Source organism: Ictidomys tridecemlineatus, chromosome 1 (assembly GCF_052094955.1).
Source record: "Ictidomys tridecemlineatus isolate mIctTri1 chromosome 1, mIctTri1.hap1, whole genome shotgun sequence".
NCBI classification, from domain to species: Eukaryota; Metazoa; Chordata; class Mammalia; order Rodentia; family Sciuridae; genus Ictidomys; species Ictidomys tridecemlineatus.
The window spans coordinates 35,728,600-35,745,989 of NC_135477.1; positions in this window are offsets into that span (position 1 = coordinate 35,728,600).

Sequence of the window (17,390 nt, forward strand, 5' to 3'; positions counted from 1 at the left end):
AAGTTCCAAAGTCAACCTCTGCCTAGTGCGTGAAATCCTCTCTCATCATCAACACTAAACCATGATAATCACAGTGATTTTCAATACTACTTTATTGATCCAATTTATTAATTAGAACTCTTATTTTAAGCAACAGTATCCACAACAGTGACTCTAAGCATAAGGGCAACCCATCAGAAAGTAAAAGGGTACGTCACAAAACCCAAAGACAGGAATGCAACCAAACCATTTAGGAAGGCAGGATGGAGGGACTGGACCACTGTTGGTGCATGTACACACTCATGCTCACCTCCCCTGGTTCACCTCTCTCTCTCTCCCTGCTCTGGATTTCTGAAATTCTTCTATCTCATTCTATATGCTCTTGAACACAAGTGTTCACACTCTGCCTCCTTTTTCATCCCTGAATTGCTGCTTCACTGAATTTCATAGAATTGACTGGCTTCTTATTTTTCAAACCATATGGCAGAAAAACACGGTTAGTGCACAAATATAACCACAAGAGACGCTGCTCTCTGATCCAGCTTGGGTCAGGGCCCTCCCCTGGCCTGCCAGGAGTGATCCCTAGGATGATGTGAAGAGTGGACTGGAGTAGGGTGCGATGGCAAAACCTTATGACTGTGATCCCAGCTACTCAGAAGGCTGAGCCAGGAAGACAGCAGGTTTGATGCCCTCCTGGGCAACTTAGCAAGACCATGTCTCAAAGTTAAATTTAAAAAGTGCCAGGGATATAGCTCAGAAGTAGAGCATTTTCCTAGTGTGTACAAGATCCTAGGTTTAATCTCTGGCACAGAAGAAAAAAAAAGAGTATATGAGGAGGGAGAGCTGGAACCATTTACACAAATGGGAGACAGGAAGAGGGGGTGAAAGATTGACAATCTAAGTCTTTTATATCTGATAAACAGCTTAACCAGAGCACAGATTCACTTGATTAATCACACACATATTATTAATTCCGTGGCTATTAACAACCTAAATTCCAGCTTCCTATTGGAATGTAAACAAGAAATCAGCATATGTTCGAAAAATGTGTTCATTCCCTCTTCTCGACTAAAGACCAAAAGACATCTTAGAAACAACTGAAATCAGGAAGATAGAAGATGAGAATTACATTAATAACCATTAATAATTAATAATCATCCCACCCACACTAGGATTCTAACTCTATTGTTAATAAGGGCTCAAGGGTTAGATATTTTGGGTGTGTGTTTTTCTAATTTCTTCTTAAGCATTCTATAATTATTCTCAAATTAGCCTTTGATATGAGCAAGTCTCCAAGGGAGATAGTTATTCTCTCCTAAGCTCTCACAACATGATCCCAGCACACCCCCAGACTCACCTCTGTCATTTCCCCACGCCCACCTATGTTCCAGCCACCTAGAACATCTTACCCCTTAAGGACTTATAGGAAATACTTACACTCAAAATTATTCATTGTTTATCTGAAATTCAAATTTAACTGGATGGTCTCTATTTTTTATTTACTGAATCTGACAACTCAACCCAGATCACTCTGTACATTCAAACATTGTCATACTGTGCTCCTCACTGAAGATGCACTGCACAAGTCCCCTCACCTTGGCTAACTCATCCACCAAGAACTGCTTCCAATGCCTTTTCTCTGAAAATCTTCCTTCTTTTCCTCAGGTCTTTAGATCATCCTGTAATATTTTTTCAACTCTCCATTAAAGGATTTCAATAGTGAATAGTCTGCCTGTTTCCTCTGCTGACCACCAATTTTTCAAGGTGCAATTGGATCTGAGGGCTTTTGTACCTCTGTGCCTAGAATGTAGGATATACATAACTTATGTTTGTCAAAGGAATAAATTATAGAATTTCTTTGTAAATGAACTATTACTGGCATCTATCAACCATCCTACTCTTATTTTCTCTTTGCTTCTCTGACTCATTCCCTTAAAGCAGTAATTTTCAAATTTCAGGACATTCGTTAGTAGATGGAGGTAAAAAAAAAATAGCATGAAATAGAGTGAAACAGAGTAGAGAGAGGTGGATTATAGTGGAATGGAATGGAAAATAAAGCATAGCATTCACAGCAAGGTTAAGTCTTATTCTGTTAACTTTACACACACAATGTGTACCGTGTGTGTGTTGAATATTAATTAAAATGTATTTCTTATGGTTAAAATGAAAGTTATAATCAAATAGAATGAAATTGACTGTTAATAGGAACATCAGGATTACTGTGATTCTCTTGTTACTTTTTCTTGCAATCTCCTAGAATTCCCTTCAATCTCCTTCAGTAGCTTCATATTTCATATATTCTAGGTCATCCACAATCTGGCTCCAACCTATGATTTAGCACTTTGCCCACAACTAACTCCATTGCACAATCCACCCTAGACAAATGGCCTACTCCTCACCCTAAGGACCTTTTACTTAGGTGATAGATGGATCTAGGGTCTACCTCTTAAAGGGTGCACACCATCTCAACACCACCATCCTGGAGACTAAGCCTCCAACACATGAACCTTTGCAGGGTCATCCAACATCTAAATGCCAGCAGTGACACTGAAAGATCATTTCCCATCTGAACACTGGGAAGAAAGTTCACTTCCCAAGGTAAGATATCTACCCTGCTCTGACAGAGCATCTTTCAATGAATACAAGTCCCATTGTCCCAAGGCAGCCAGTAAAAGGAGCCCAGTCTAGACTTTGCATCTTCCTGCCAACCTGTCTAACACTCAGCTGTCCTAACTCCCACCAACACTGGTCTATAAATACCTTTCCATTCACAAATTTTTCTCCCCAACCAGATTATAAATTCTCGGTGGAATTTACACTGCATTGTCATAGCCCCTGTCCATCCTATGAGAAGGAACTGACCCGGTTCTATCAGGTAAGTCCCAGTATTGCCACAAACTGTTCTGGCAACTAGGTTCTCCTGGTTAGTTTCTCCAGCTGGCCATAAATGATTTCATAGAGCATTTGCATAAGAAAAGACTGCTCTGTCTTTTTTTTCATGATAAATCAAAGCAAAAACAAGATTACCCTGTAATTGGGCAGAGCGAATGTGAACATATTTCAAGATACAACATTGCAATTTCCAACTTCTCCGTCACCAAGCTTATATGAGTAGCTGCTTCTTTACAAATTATAGCCTTGGTCCAGTCTGGCCTTTTATAAGTTTACTGATTGAGAATGCCCATTCTGAAAAAGAGAGAGAGAGAGAATGAATGAATGCCCATTCTGGAATTACCTCTGCTTCCTGACAGCATCTGATCCAAAGCAAACCTCTACTTCCTCCAATCCTCCACAGAATCACCTGACATGAGTCAAAAGCTATAATTAGGTTCTTGCTGAGAAGCCTTGTGGTCCTTATACTGGTCAACTTTCCATTATTATAATCAAATACCTGACACAACTAACTTATTAAGAAAAATGTTTATTTTAACTCGGAGTCCTAGAGGTTCTGACCAAAGTTAAGTGATTCCTTTGCTTGGGCCTCTGGCAAGGGCAAGACATCATGACATGAGCATGTGGCAGATACTCACCTCAGGAACCAGGAAACAAAAAGACTGGAAAAGGCTGGAATACCACAATCCCCTTTGAGGGGGCACATCCATCCCTCTAGGTCCCACCTCCTGAAGGTCCACAGTACCCCCTCCCTCAATCATGCCACACTGGGGATCAAGCCTTTAACACATGTACCTTTGGGAGACATTCAGCACCCAATCTATGGCAATTCCTCTAGTTCCTTAGTGTACTCTTTCCTCACTGCAATGAGTAACACGCCCAGTGTGTTTAATGATAGGTGCTTTCCTGGTGGTTCCTGGCCACAAGGCATTGACACTGGCTCATGGTAAACATATATCTTATGTTGACTATGAAATATCACTCAGAACCTTGTGCTGCCAGATAATTTCTTGCTTTTCACATGGTGAAAATTATCTGAATTGCATGGTGAGTGTTGTTTGTAAACCACAGAGTAAGAAATTGGCTACATACACAGTCTAGGTTACAAGTATCAGATTTGCATAAAGAGTGTTGGGCCAACTGCAGCCTAACAAAGTTACTTTAATTAGCTGTAGTTTCCTCTCACAGTCATACAGTTGACAAGCATCTCAAAATACTGGTTCCACTGCTCTCTGACTGATGTGAATAAATAACAGACAACTGAAACAACCAGTGCATTTTTTTTTGTTTGTTTTGTTTTGGAAACTCCATTGAAGCCTTTTGGAAAGAGAGATAGTGTATAAATGTGTGTCAAAATAAAGGCTGCTATATATTTTGTGTTTATACTTCCTAGATTTTATAGCTCTCTGACAATTACTTTCTGACCATGTCCAAATCCCACAAGTTATGGCTAAAAGTGGCTTACTTAGTGTTGGTGTTCATTGTGCAAAGAATTCATATAAATCCCGGAATCAAATGTGTTCTTTTTCTGAAAACTTCTTTATGTTCTTCATGAATGCTAAAAATCAACTTATAAGTGAAGGAGTTCAAAATATACCACTTGGGCATGAGAATTATGATGAACTGAAGGTAATTGAAAAGAAGCAGATATAGCAAAAAAAAAAAAAAAAATTCTGCTCCCCCACCCAGCTTCCAAGAATCATTTAGCATGCATAACAAACCTTAATAGCTGGCCTTTATCTGGAGTTAGGGCCTTTTAAGTAAAGAAATAAATCTCGGGGCTGGGGTTGTGGCTCTGCGGTACGGTGCTTGACGTGCGAGGCCCTGGGTTCTATCCTCAGCACCACATAAAAATAAATAAATAAGGTATTGTGTCCAACTACAGCTAAAAATAAAAATATTTTAAAAATAAATAAAATAAAAACTATTTTAAAAAAAAGAAATAAGGCTAAATGAGGTCATAAGGAAGAACCCTAATCCAATAGGACTGATGTCCTTAAAAGAAGAAGAGACACCAGAGATTTCTATTTCACTCCACATGTATAAGGAGGAAATCCATGGAAGAACAGTGAGAAAGTAACCCACCTGCAAGCCAGGCACAGAGGCCTCACCAGAAACCAATTCTTATGGTACCTTAATTTCAAGCGTTCGGCCACCAGAACAATGAGAGAACTAATTTCTGTTGTTTAATAAGCCCCCTCAATATGTATTACTCTGTCTGGCAGGTTAAGAAGAGTAATGTAATTTCCAAAGTCAAAAAATAATAATAAGTAGCAAAAGATGGGGTTTGGAATGAGATCTTTGGACACCAAGTCTAGCATGCTTTCCCGTATACCATGCAAAATTGCTTGCTAATTGTCATTTTGGACATGATCGTAGACTAAGTTTTCTGCATTTTCAGAAGCCCAGAAACTTTTTCTGTTTATGTGCAACGCATGTACAATGGTTTGCTATCTATAATTCTGACACAACTTTTCCCATTGGAAGTGGCTGCAATTGGCATCTGTGGTTTAAACTGGTTGGAATTCAAGTTTTCCTGCATTATGTCACTACACTTTTTTTTTTAACTTCTCTTTTAATTTCACCAAGTGATAGTGACTTAAAGTGGGAGACAAAAACTGAGACCAGCCAAAAGCTAAGCATGGTCATCAAGATACACCCTCCCATTTCATTACTGTCATTTTAGCTATTCTAGATAATAACCAAAGGACTCTACATTCCTCTTCCTTCTTGTAACTTTGAATTTCTTTATGCATCCTGTGAGCCAACTTCCTGAGAGTTGAATTCACCATTCCTCAATTCCACTGGTAATTTTTACTTTTTATTTTTTTTTTTCAAAGAGAGAGAGAATTTTAGTATTTATTTTTTAGTTTTCGGCGGACACAACATCTTTGTTTGTATGTGGTGCTGAGGATCGAACCTGGGCCATATGCATGCCAGGGGAGCGCACTACCACTTGAGCCACATCCCCAGCCCCTCCACTGGTAATTTTTATTTCAAGTAATTGATGTGTAGCACAGCTGTTGATCAATACCACAGATGACCTCATGGCCATCCAAGAATCAAGGATTTTTAACTTCTGCCCTCACACCCTTCCTTTCCCCAAACCATTTGTTTCAGAGTTGGTCTATAAAATCTCACTTCTGACACCAACTACTTAGAATTGACCCAAATGTGAGGTGCTCTCATCTGAATGTGTTCCCCTGAAATTCACATGTTGAAAGCTAATTCCTAATGTGATAGTATTGAGAAAAGGTGGGGCCTTTGATAACAGGAATATTTCCCTTTAAAAAGAAACCTCATCTGCCTTGCCCTTTCTATATGAGAAATCAGTGAGAAGATGGGATACATGAACTAGAATTACTAAATTCTAAATCTCTTGGTCAACCTTGATCTAGGATTCCCCAGTCTCCACAACTGTGAAAAATAAACTTCTTGTTGTTTATAAACACTCAGTTTGTGGTCTTTTGTTATAGCAGCCAGAACAGATTAAGACATGAGGTCTGAGTTCTTCAGAGTCCCAAGTCTCCCCAAAACTTCTAGCACTACCTGCAAAGAATTCGGTTTTGACTACAAATTTAGAAGGTCTAGAGTTAGGACCATCCTCATAACGCTAACCGCAAGTTCTGGGAGTTCCCCAAATTACTCTTAGTTTTGGTAATTCACTTGAAGCACTCGGAGAATTTACTGAAACTATCATACTCCCAGTTATGATTTATCACAGAGAAATAATACAGATCAAAATAAGTCAAAAGAAGAGGCACATAGGGCAGAGTATGGGAGGGTTAAAAAAGGAAGGCTACCACTACTCTCAAAATATATTGTCCCCCCTATCCAATGTGTGTGACAATATGCATATAGGATGCATGACAAATTTGCATGAAATATGGCCAACCAGGGAAGCTCACCTGCATAGAGTTTTTATGAAGGCCTCATAGGAGGTCACGATTGATTAATTGATTGATGACCCATGTGGTTGAACTCAGCATTCATCTCTCCCTTTACCTCAGGGGGAGAGCTGATATCAAAGGCTCAAGGGGCCTACACAGGGTAACCTCATTTGCACACACACTATCAAGTGTGGCCCAAGAGGGCCTGTAAATAATGAAGACACTCCTATCACTCAGAAAATTCCAAGTTTGGACATTACTTCCAAGGAACCAGGAGAAAAAGTTACACTTCTCTTTGGGCAAAGATAATTTGTCATTGCATACATACATATATGCCTAATGTGTGATTTGTAAATGCAGTTGCAAGAAAAAAATTTTAAAAAAAGAAACAGTAGGTACATTGAGAGAGTATTGAATCTCAGGCCCTATACACATATAATAGCCTTGAGTAAGTTAGTATTAGTCCCTCTTTACAGATGAGAAAAAATGAGAATCAAAAAGTTGCCCAAAGTTTTAAAGAAATAAAGCAATAGATTTGACCATGTTGACACAGCACACCCTCTAAGCTGTTAGAGCTGTGTTTCCAACTACATTTATTCATTCTTTTCACATTTGTTTTATGCTTTCTCTGTACAAGGTACAAGAGATACAGGTGCAAGAGATACAGCAAGGAACAGACAAAACTTGTTGCTCACATGGAGAAATACTCTAAAGAAAAATAAAAACAAAAAAATGAAAATAAGTCAAATATATAGTATTTTGAATGGTGGCATTACTATGGGGGAATAAAAGGGAACGTATACACGTTATTTGGGCCTTTATTCAAACACCAACAGTAAGATCTCTTTGAAGCAGCTTAGAAATGTGAATATGCACTGGAATTATATTACCCTACTAATTTGTTAGATCTGATGATGGTGTGATGTCTGTTTCCCCCAAAAATGATATTTATCTGTTAAAAATGTGGGTTGAAGTATTTACAGATAAAATAAAATTACAAACATGTTGATAATTACTGATACTGGATGATAGATGATACGTGAGAAAAGGCCTTTGCACAAATATTTTTTTTGTATGTTTAAAATCTGATATAATATAAATTTTTTAAAAAGAAAACAATGGGTGATGACGGCAGATAGAATGTATAAGGGGCCTTGTGGGACCAAATTAGTATATCTGGGGAAGACTCATTAAGATGGTGACACTGAACACAAAAATTTGAAGAAGTGAGGGGGTGTGGGAGGAAGGGTAATGTGGATCTCTGGGAAAGAACATTCCAGGAAGAAATAGAAACTAATGCAGAGCCCTGTAGTAACAGTGAACTTGGAGTGCTCAAGGAACAAGAAACTCAATGACTTGAATAATAATCAAAGGGTAAAGTAGTAGGAATCAAGGTCAGAAAGTTACCATAAATGGTTGGAAAGGAGAGGCAATACATATGAAACAGCAAATTCACATCCAAAATATTCAAACAACACCCACAAGCCAATAAGGAAAATACAAGCAATCCAATAGAAAACTGAACAAAAGACTTGCATGGGTATGTCACAAAAAAGAAAATGTTCAATAAGCACATGAAAGGTACTTTACCTCAATATGTACCTGGGAAGTGCAAATTAAAACCACAATGCTACACACTGCATCCCATAGAAAAGTTAAAATTAAAAGGCAGGCAATTCTAGGTATTCATATTGGGAGGTGCATAAATTGGTGAAAACTACAGTATCTACTAAAACTATGCACACTTTAAGGTGCCCAACAATTCTATTTCTAGAATCATGTGTCCAACAGAAAACCATGTATATGCTCACCAAAATATTCAAACAAGGATGTTTATAGCAGTATTATTTTTAACATCAAAAAACTGAGAACTATCTAAATACCCAGGATAAAGTAAAATGAATAAATGAATTATGCGATCGTCATACAGTAAGCATTAGCATAATACACAATATAGATGAATCTCAGGAAAATATTGAGCAAAAAAAAAGACACAAAAGATTCAAACTGTATGCTTCTATTTATGTAAAGTTCAAAAACAAGCAAAACTAACTCATGCTGTCAGAGGAAAGAATATCAATTACCATTGCGAAGAAAGTGACCTGAAAGGGTTGAGGGGATCCAGGGCAGCAATAAAGTCCTGTTTCTTGATCTGAAATGCTAGTTAAATAGATGAGCTTAATTTGAGAACAGTCAACAAGCCACATGCTATAATGTGTGCACTTTCTGTATATATGTTATACTTCATTAAAACTTTTAAAAATTTATATAGGGCATCTTGATTTCCTCCTCTGAGGTGCCACACACCCAATACCTGATGCCCCATCCCTTTCTGTGTAAGAGGAACATGGAACACAATGGATTGTTGGCTTAAAAAAAGAGCTGATGACCGTTTCTCAACTTAGAGCTGCAGCCTCTACATTTAGAGACCGCAACTGAAACAGCAAGTTCTCCACTCCAAAGAAACTGGGAAAACCTGTAAATGAGAAATAAAAAGTATGATGATAACTTTTCCCTCTCGGCATTGTACATGCCAATAATGTGCCTGTGGTAATCAGCCTTCCATCACTGTGACCAAAATACCTGACCAGAACAATTTAGCAGTGAAAAGATTTATTTTGGCTTATATTTCAGAGGTCTCAGTTCATGGTTAGCTGATTCCATTACAGAACCGTCATGGCAGAAGCACACCACAGAGGAAAGCAGAGAAGCAGAGAGAGAGAGAGAGGCCAGAGATAGAAGTCATTGAAGGCCACACCTTCAGTAACCTACTTCCTCTACCCCTTCCACACCCTGTCTACCTGCAGTTACCACCCAGTCGTCCATTCAAATTGTTAACCCATCAAATGGATTAATCCATTGAAGAGGTTATAACATTCAGAATCCAAGTCTTTTCACCCCTGAACGCTGCTGCATTTCCTAACAGTAACACATCAGCTTTTCAGAGGACATTACTAGATTCAAACCGTAACAGTACTTCCTAGTGTCTTAGGCAACAGAACACTTTTCTACAGGATCGTAATGCCATCTAAATTGAAGCATCATTTTGAGAGCAGTCATTCAGAGTTTAAAGAAGAAGGAATTGACTATTTTATGAGTTTGCATTGTGAGCTCATTAAAAACCAACACTCTTACAGCTTTTCAGTTGACAAGAAGAGGCCACTAAAGCCTTGAACAAGCTTTAAATTCTAATAAGGTAAATATTGGTCACCACAACCCACATAAATTAAAAAAAAAAAAAAAAAAAAAAACCTTTTCAATAGTAAAAGTCTTCAGACCAAAACATGGGGGAAAGGACTGTGACTTATTCCTAGCCATGGCAGGTCCATTTCTTCCTGTAACCTCATATGCAGACTGTGCTCATGTCAGCTTTCAGACACTTTGACAAAATACCTGAGAAAATCAACTTAGAGGAGGAAAGGCGTGCTTGTTTGGGCTCACAGTTTTACAGGTTCAGTGCATGGCTGGTTGGTTTCATTGCTTTTGGGCCTGTGACTAGGCACAATATCATGGCAGCAAGCCAGTGGCAGAAAAACTACTTGCCTATGGAGACTGGAAAACAAAGAGAGGAAGGGACCAAGGTTCCAATATCCCTCCAAAGGCAGCCCCCTCCATGGCCTAACTTCCTTCCCTAAGACCCATCTCCTCCAGGTCCCACTACCTCCCAATAGCACATCAGCTGGGGATCAAGCCTTCAATACATGAAGCTTTCAGGGACATTATAGATCCAAACCAGAGTAGAGCCCTGGCTTTGAAATTCCAAGACCTGTGTAAGTTCTGACTAGGCCAAGTTTATTGGTCCTTTTAGCTTAGAAAGCTGCTATTCATTACCTGGAGGACTTTGACCAAAGTTATCTTATTCCCACCTTGGCATTGAGGGTTTTCTATTTCCTTTGTTACTAGTTTTATCTTTTTCTCTCCACTCTTTTTGTTATTTTTCTCTGCTTCCCCCCCACCTATTTTTCTTTCTTTCTTTTGATGGGAGAAGAAAGGGCAACAAGGATTGAGCCCAGGGGTGCTTAACCACTGAGCCACATCCCCAGATCATTTTATTTTTTTATTTTGACACAGGTTCTCACTAAGTTGCTGAGGCTGGCCTCAATCTTACGATCCTCCTGCCTCAGTCTCCTGAGTTGCCAATTTTTTTCATTTTTACTTTGCTAATTTTCTTTATTCTTATTTCTCAGTTACTCTTTTTTTAAATTGATTTATTGATATTTGCTTTTGCTTATTTTTATTGTTTTCTAGCATTATGTTTTGACTCCATTATAAAGATCAGTTCATCAAGGAAACTTTTGTATTGATTTTCTTTTTTTTTTTTTTTAAAGAGAGAGAATTTTTTTAATATTTATTTTTTAGTTTTCGGTGGACACAATATCTTTATTTTATTTTTATGTGGTGCTGAGGATCGAACCCAGCGCCCGGCGCATGCCAGGCGAGTGCGCTACTGCTTGAGCCACATCCCCAGCTCAATTTTCTTTTGAGGTGATTTGAACCAAATTCTCAATTGGACCAAATTCCTAAATTTAAGCTGACTTTGAGACATCTTGACTCCAAGCCTCAAAGTGAGTCCAACTCTGAGAAGAGACATATTGGCAACTAGACTCCTGTAAGACTACAGGCCATATTAACCCAGCTAAGTTAAAGTTGATTTAGCACATCTCACTGGGAAAGCAGTAGATATGAAGTTCCTTGATGATACTCAACAGAACTCCTCCAGCCTCCATAGACCATCCATAAAGTCAATCATGAAGGCTCAGGTCTATTTGATATAATCAAGACTTTTTTAAAAAAAAAAATTCTTCTTTGTTATGAAGTATACTAACGGAGGAAAAGTAATGAGTACTTCATGGAAGTAGGTAAAGAAAGAAAACAGAGACTTGAAGCAAATTCGCACCAATAGTGTCTGCTGTCTAAATGGTCATCAGAAATGTATTGTCCTCAGAGACCCAATGGCAGAAAAACTGCCTTCTTTCTTAATAATATATTTATTTGTTTATTTATCCGCATTTTAATTATACATTGTACTTGGGCATAACGGTGGGATGTGTTGTTACCTATCTGTACATACTCACAACATTACAATGTAATTTGGCCAATATCATTCCCCAGTATTTCCCCTCCTCATTCCCCGGGTCCCTTTTTCCTATTCGACTGATCTACCTTTGATTTTCATAAGATTCCCCCCTCCTTCTTTTTCTTTTTCCTCTATAGCTTCCTTCCACAAATGAGTGAAAAAAGACAACCCTAGCCCTTCTGATTTTGGCTTATTTCACTTAACATAATATTCTCAAGTTCCATCCATTTTCCTTCAAATGACATAAAATTTCATTCTTCTTTATGACTGAATAAAACTCCATTTATACACATGCATACATACCATATTTTCTCTATCCTTTTATCTGTTGATGGACACCTAGGCTGGTTCTATAGTTTGGCTATCGTGAATTGTGCTGCTATGAACATGAGGACACATGTATCACCATAGTATGATGACTTTCATTCTTTAGGATAAATACCAAGGAGTGGTATTGTTGGGTCATATCATGGTTTTACTCCTAATCTTTTGAGAAACCTCCATACTGATTTTTATAATGACTGCATTAATTCACAATCCTAACAACAGTGTAAAAATTTTCCTTTTTTTTTTCTACATCCTCTTCAGCATTTATTATTCTTTGTATTCTTGAAGACTGTCATTCTTACTGGTATGAGATGAAATCTTAGTGAAGTTTTGACTTGCATTTCCCTAACTGGCAATGATATTGAGCTTTTTTATATATTTGTTGGCCAGTTGTATTTCTTCTTTTGAGAAATGTCTGTTTAATTCATTTGCCTATTTCTTAATCGTGCTTTTCAGAGGAGTTAAATTTTTTGAGTACTATACAAAATTTTTGAGTTCTAAGTATATTAATCCTCTGTCAGAAGAGTAGCTAGCAAAAATTTTCTCCCTTTCTGTAGGTTCTCTCTTCACATTCTTAATTGCTTCCTTTGCTATTCAGAAGCCTTTTAATTTTATGTCAAACCATATATTAACTTTTGGAGTTATTTTCTAAGCTTTAGTAGTCCTATTGAGAAAATTGTTGCCTATACCCGTATGCTAGATTGTTGACCCTATTTTTTCTTCTAGGAGTTGCCTACTTTCTGGTCTAATTCCTAGGTCTTTGATCCACTTTAAGCTGCTTTTTATGCAGGATGAGAGACTAGGGTCTAGTTTCATTTTTTCTTCATATGGATAATCAGTTTTCCCAGCACCAGAAAAACTGCTTTTGGATGTTGGCATGAACATTCAAGATTGTAAACTCTCACTGTAAAAAAAAATTCACCTTTTACAACAAGCTGGATATCTTCTGTGGCAGTGCCCTCTGCTCAGCAGATCCTTGCCTTTGATAACTTCAACGAGCTGCCAGAGGGTTACTCAGCAGAAGATATTCCTCCTACATGCTCCTAAAAATTTGCTCAAGAAATGTCTCAATCTCAATTCCAGCATGTTAGATAGAGCACATCGTGAGGGATCCAGGAATGAAGATGGATTGTGAAATGAAGAATTTAAGAACTATGTGGACTGAAAGGAACTAAGGCTAAACTCATGGTACCCATGGGTTACAGACAAGAAGAGAACCTGGACTTCTTGAAGGGCAAAAGTAAGATAAAATGGCCTTGTCTGTCTACTCATGAGTTACAAGAGATCAGAACTGGAGGGTTACCCCATCACCTAAAGCCTTGGCCTTCAGCGGAGCAAGCCTCTCCATCCCACAAGGTACAGATTAGGGTCTCTGCCAATCCCAAATGCTGGAGTTTCCCAGACTGCTAACCCCCAGAGACCAATCCTCCTCTCATTGCCATTCTAAAAATACTCGGAAGTACAAAAAAGATCCTAAGGAGGACCAGGAGACAGGGCAGAGGACAAGCAGCCCATCCCATGTGTCTGTTAGTCCCTACTAAGCCTAAAGAGAAGATCAAGGCATCCTGAACAGTAGTGAATTCCCCAGCACATATCAGAGCAGTAATTCCCCACTTTGGGGGAAGTCAGCCTTGGCCAGACCTTCATTCAGAAAAGCAAAGTCAGCTTAACATATAATAATAATAGAGCTCATGTATAATGGCAAAAAAAAAAAAGTCAGCTTAACATGCCAGGATGTAGGCTATGTCCCACAAAGAGTAGCTGTGAGGTGCCACTGCGCAGCACAGCCCCCAAACCTTTCCCTGTGGCCTCTCCCTCCACCCATGATGTCAATAGAGGGGATAGAGCCTCAGGGGGAAAAAACCTTTTTCTGTAGGGTGTGTCCAAATGGAAACTATCCCGAATGGGCAGCTTTAACCAATGTTAGCCCCAGATATCCTGCCCAGTGCTGTGACCCCAGCTTCTCCCTCTAAAAAAAATGGCCAAGGCTAGTGGACAGGCATTGAGAGCTTCTTTAGCAATTTCATTTCAGATATTAGGAAGAAATCTTTTGCTTCAGGTTTTCCAGAAGTAATCTGAATGAATCTAAAATCAAAGACCAAGCGGAAATGCTCAAACCTCAAGAAGTCAATTGTTCGGTACAAGCTGAGGATCCCGGGCTGAGCTCTAGGAGTCTACAGAGCAGGTTAGCAGATGGCTGAGTGTTGACATTAGAAGTAGGAACTTAGCCCAGATGTGTCTGGCCTCAGGGCCTGGAAGAGCTCCTGGAAAGCTCCAGGTGGCCTCCCAATGGGGTCCCTAGAAATGCGTAGGCAGCATCTCTGAGACCTTCCACAGCATCGCTTCCCACTCGGCTGGCCAGCAGGAAGAAGGGGTCTGAGCAGGGCACTGACCCTGCAGACCAGGGGCTCGTGGGGCCTTTTCCCCACTCTGCAGTCCCAGCCTTCACTCTGTCTCTGTGCTATATAAAATAAAGACACATCAGAAGGGTGCAGCTGGGCTGTTAATCAGGGCTTGTTTCCCGGTGGAGCCGGCCACCAGCTCAGTGCAGAGTCCCTGAGGTGGCAGGGGATCCAGAAAGCTCCAGCCTAAGGGAAGGCTCCAGGTGTGCCCCGAGCTCCCAGGCCACACTTCCTTCCTGTCTCGTGGGGAACACAGGCTGTACCTGTGTCCCTGCTGCCAGGGACACCCAGCATTCGCCATTCTAGGACAGCCTTTTGTCTGAAAGGTGTCACGACCTGCTTCCTCTTCTTGCTTTTTCCTTGGCCAGCACGAACCTGGGCCCACCGCTGTCTCATCTCTCAGTCCATGGGCTGGAGGACTGTCTTAGTCAGCTTTTTTCCTGCTGTGACTAAAGGATCTGACCAGAACAACGGTAATGGAGGAAAGAGTTTATTTGAGGGCTCACAGTTTCAGAGGTCTTAGTCCACAGAAGGCCAGCTCCATTCCTCAGGTCTGGAGGTGAGGCTGAACATCCATGGTTGATATTCAGAGGGAAACAGCTCACATCATGGTGATCAAGAAGTAGAGAGAGAAACTCTACTCTCCAGATACAAATATATACCCAAAGCCACACCCCCAATTCCCGCTTCCTCCAGCCACACCCTTACCATTTCAGTTAATCCCATCAGGGATTCACTCACTGATTAGGCTAAGGTCATAACCCAATCTTTCTCCTCCAAACTTTGTTGAATTATCTCACATGTGAGCTTTCGGGAGACACTTGACATCCAACCATAACAGGGACAAGCAGGAGCAAAGTAGTCCCCCATGTGTTAACCTCAAGGCCAGTGTAGAAGCAGGTGGTTCTGGGCATCAGATGGTAGCAGCCCCTGCACCCCTCAATGTATTTCTCCACTATTTCTGTTCTTGAGAAATTAAAACCCAGACCAAGGGCGCCCTCTGTCTTCACTTTTCTTCCTACCTCTCACCACGATCTTGCCAGGAGGGGGTTTGGATGCTGAAGGGGATAGTGGCTGTGGACACCTCATTCAGGAGCCTATTCCTTCCCAGCATCCCCTTCTGCAATAGTAAAGAGATAAATAATAAAGAGAATGTAGGGGGTGGAGGGCCTGTTAGACCTTTAAGTGTTTATAAATACTTTTAATCTAAGAGAAATTGTAAGCAAAAAAAATGACCAATTCAGGTGCCAACTTCACAGATCAGCACAGCCTTTATTCAGAGATGAAATCATGCATCTGATGATGAACCCAGATTCCTGGCAGAAAATGAGCCACTGGCAAAGGGGGGAGTCTCTGCTTATATATGCTACACTGTGAGGTGACTTAATTATTGACAGAGTATGTCAGTTTGGACACTCAGAAAACAGGTTTGTAAGAATTTGAAATTTGTTTTCACTAGGAAATATCTTTACTTGGAGAAGAATGGATGGTCTGTGATCAGCCTTCAGTGCTTATCTCTTTCCCTTCGGGGTCCTATTGTACTGTCACTGGGAAAGGATTTATCTAGGGAATGATCAATGCTTTGGCTTCCTCTCAGAGACTGCCATTCTAGGCTTGATGGATATCTCCTTCCCAGGGATTATCTTGCAACTGGATGATGTTTGCTTTCTTCCTAGGTATTACCTTGTCATTGGGAAAGGATCAATGTTATCAGTGTGTTGCCTTCTTCCTCACTTTCTCTACCCAGGCCACACTGTTTTGGGGTTTGTCATTTTCCATATCTTACAGAAATAAGGAAACATTGGAGGAAGTCCATAGGAAAGTGATATAATCTAACTTAATTTTAACACTATCCCTGTGTTTGACAGTGTTTGGGGAGGAAAAGGCAGAAGTAGATGGACAGTAAGAAATGTTGCCATACCAGGATAACTGGTGATGGCTGATTGGGCCAGAGTTGTGGGAGCAATGGTAGAGGAGGAGCACTTCCCTGTGACTGGCAGTGTGCCTGCTGAATTGGCAACCAGCTGGCCTGGTTTCTGATGATACTACACACATATAATTATAATTGCCAGAGTTTGATTAAACACCCAAACTCTGGCACTATAATTATATCATGTGATACTACCTTGATCCAACTACAAACCATCAGTATTTCCAAGTATTCAAACAATTAAATGATCTGGTTTAGTTCCAGTTGTCTTGAGATAAGTTTCTGTCACTGACACCCAAGAGAGTCTGGAATAAATATACCTACTTAAATATTGTTGGTCCTTAATCTGTGCTAGTTTAGTTTGTATTTATTAAATGGAGATGTGGGAGAATTTTAAGTAATATCAGAAGTAGATAATAGCTGAAATGATTATAGTTTTATTTTTTATAACTTTATAAGACCTAGAGCTATAATAAATTTTATATTTTAAATTTCCAATCATTTTTAAGGTTTAGTTTTTCCTGAGGTGTGTGGGTGGGACACATGCATGTTTAACAAAAAGAAAAGCTACTGTTATATTTTGAAAAATAATTTTTAAGTTCCAAGTGACACAAGTTATATTCTTTCCTGAAAGGTAATTGTTTTGCCATGGATTCAATGTCATTTTGTGGAGTGGGGGAAAAGAGTAGATTTTTAAACTTAAGCAATTTATAAAATATATGGGAGAAAAGGAGAAAGATTAAGTTTGTGATTAAACAAATATAGAAACAGCATAAAATTAAGACTTGACTAATCATCTGAGTCTAGATCGGATGCCCTTTATCCTTAATACATCAAACATCTACTTACTTTGCCCTAAGGGTTCTGGAATACTAGATTAATTTAAATTGTGT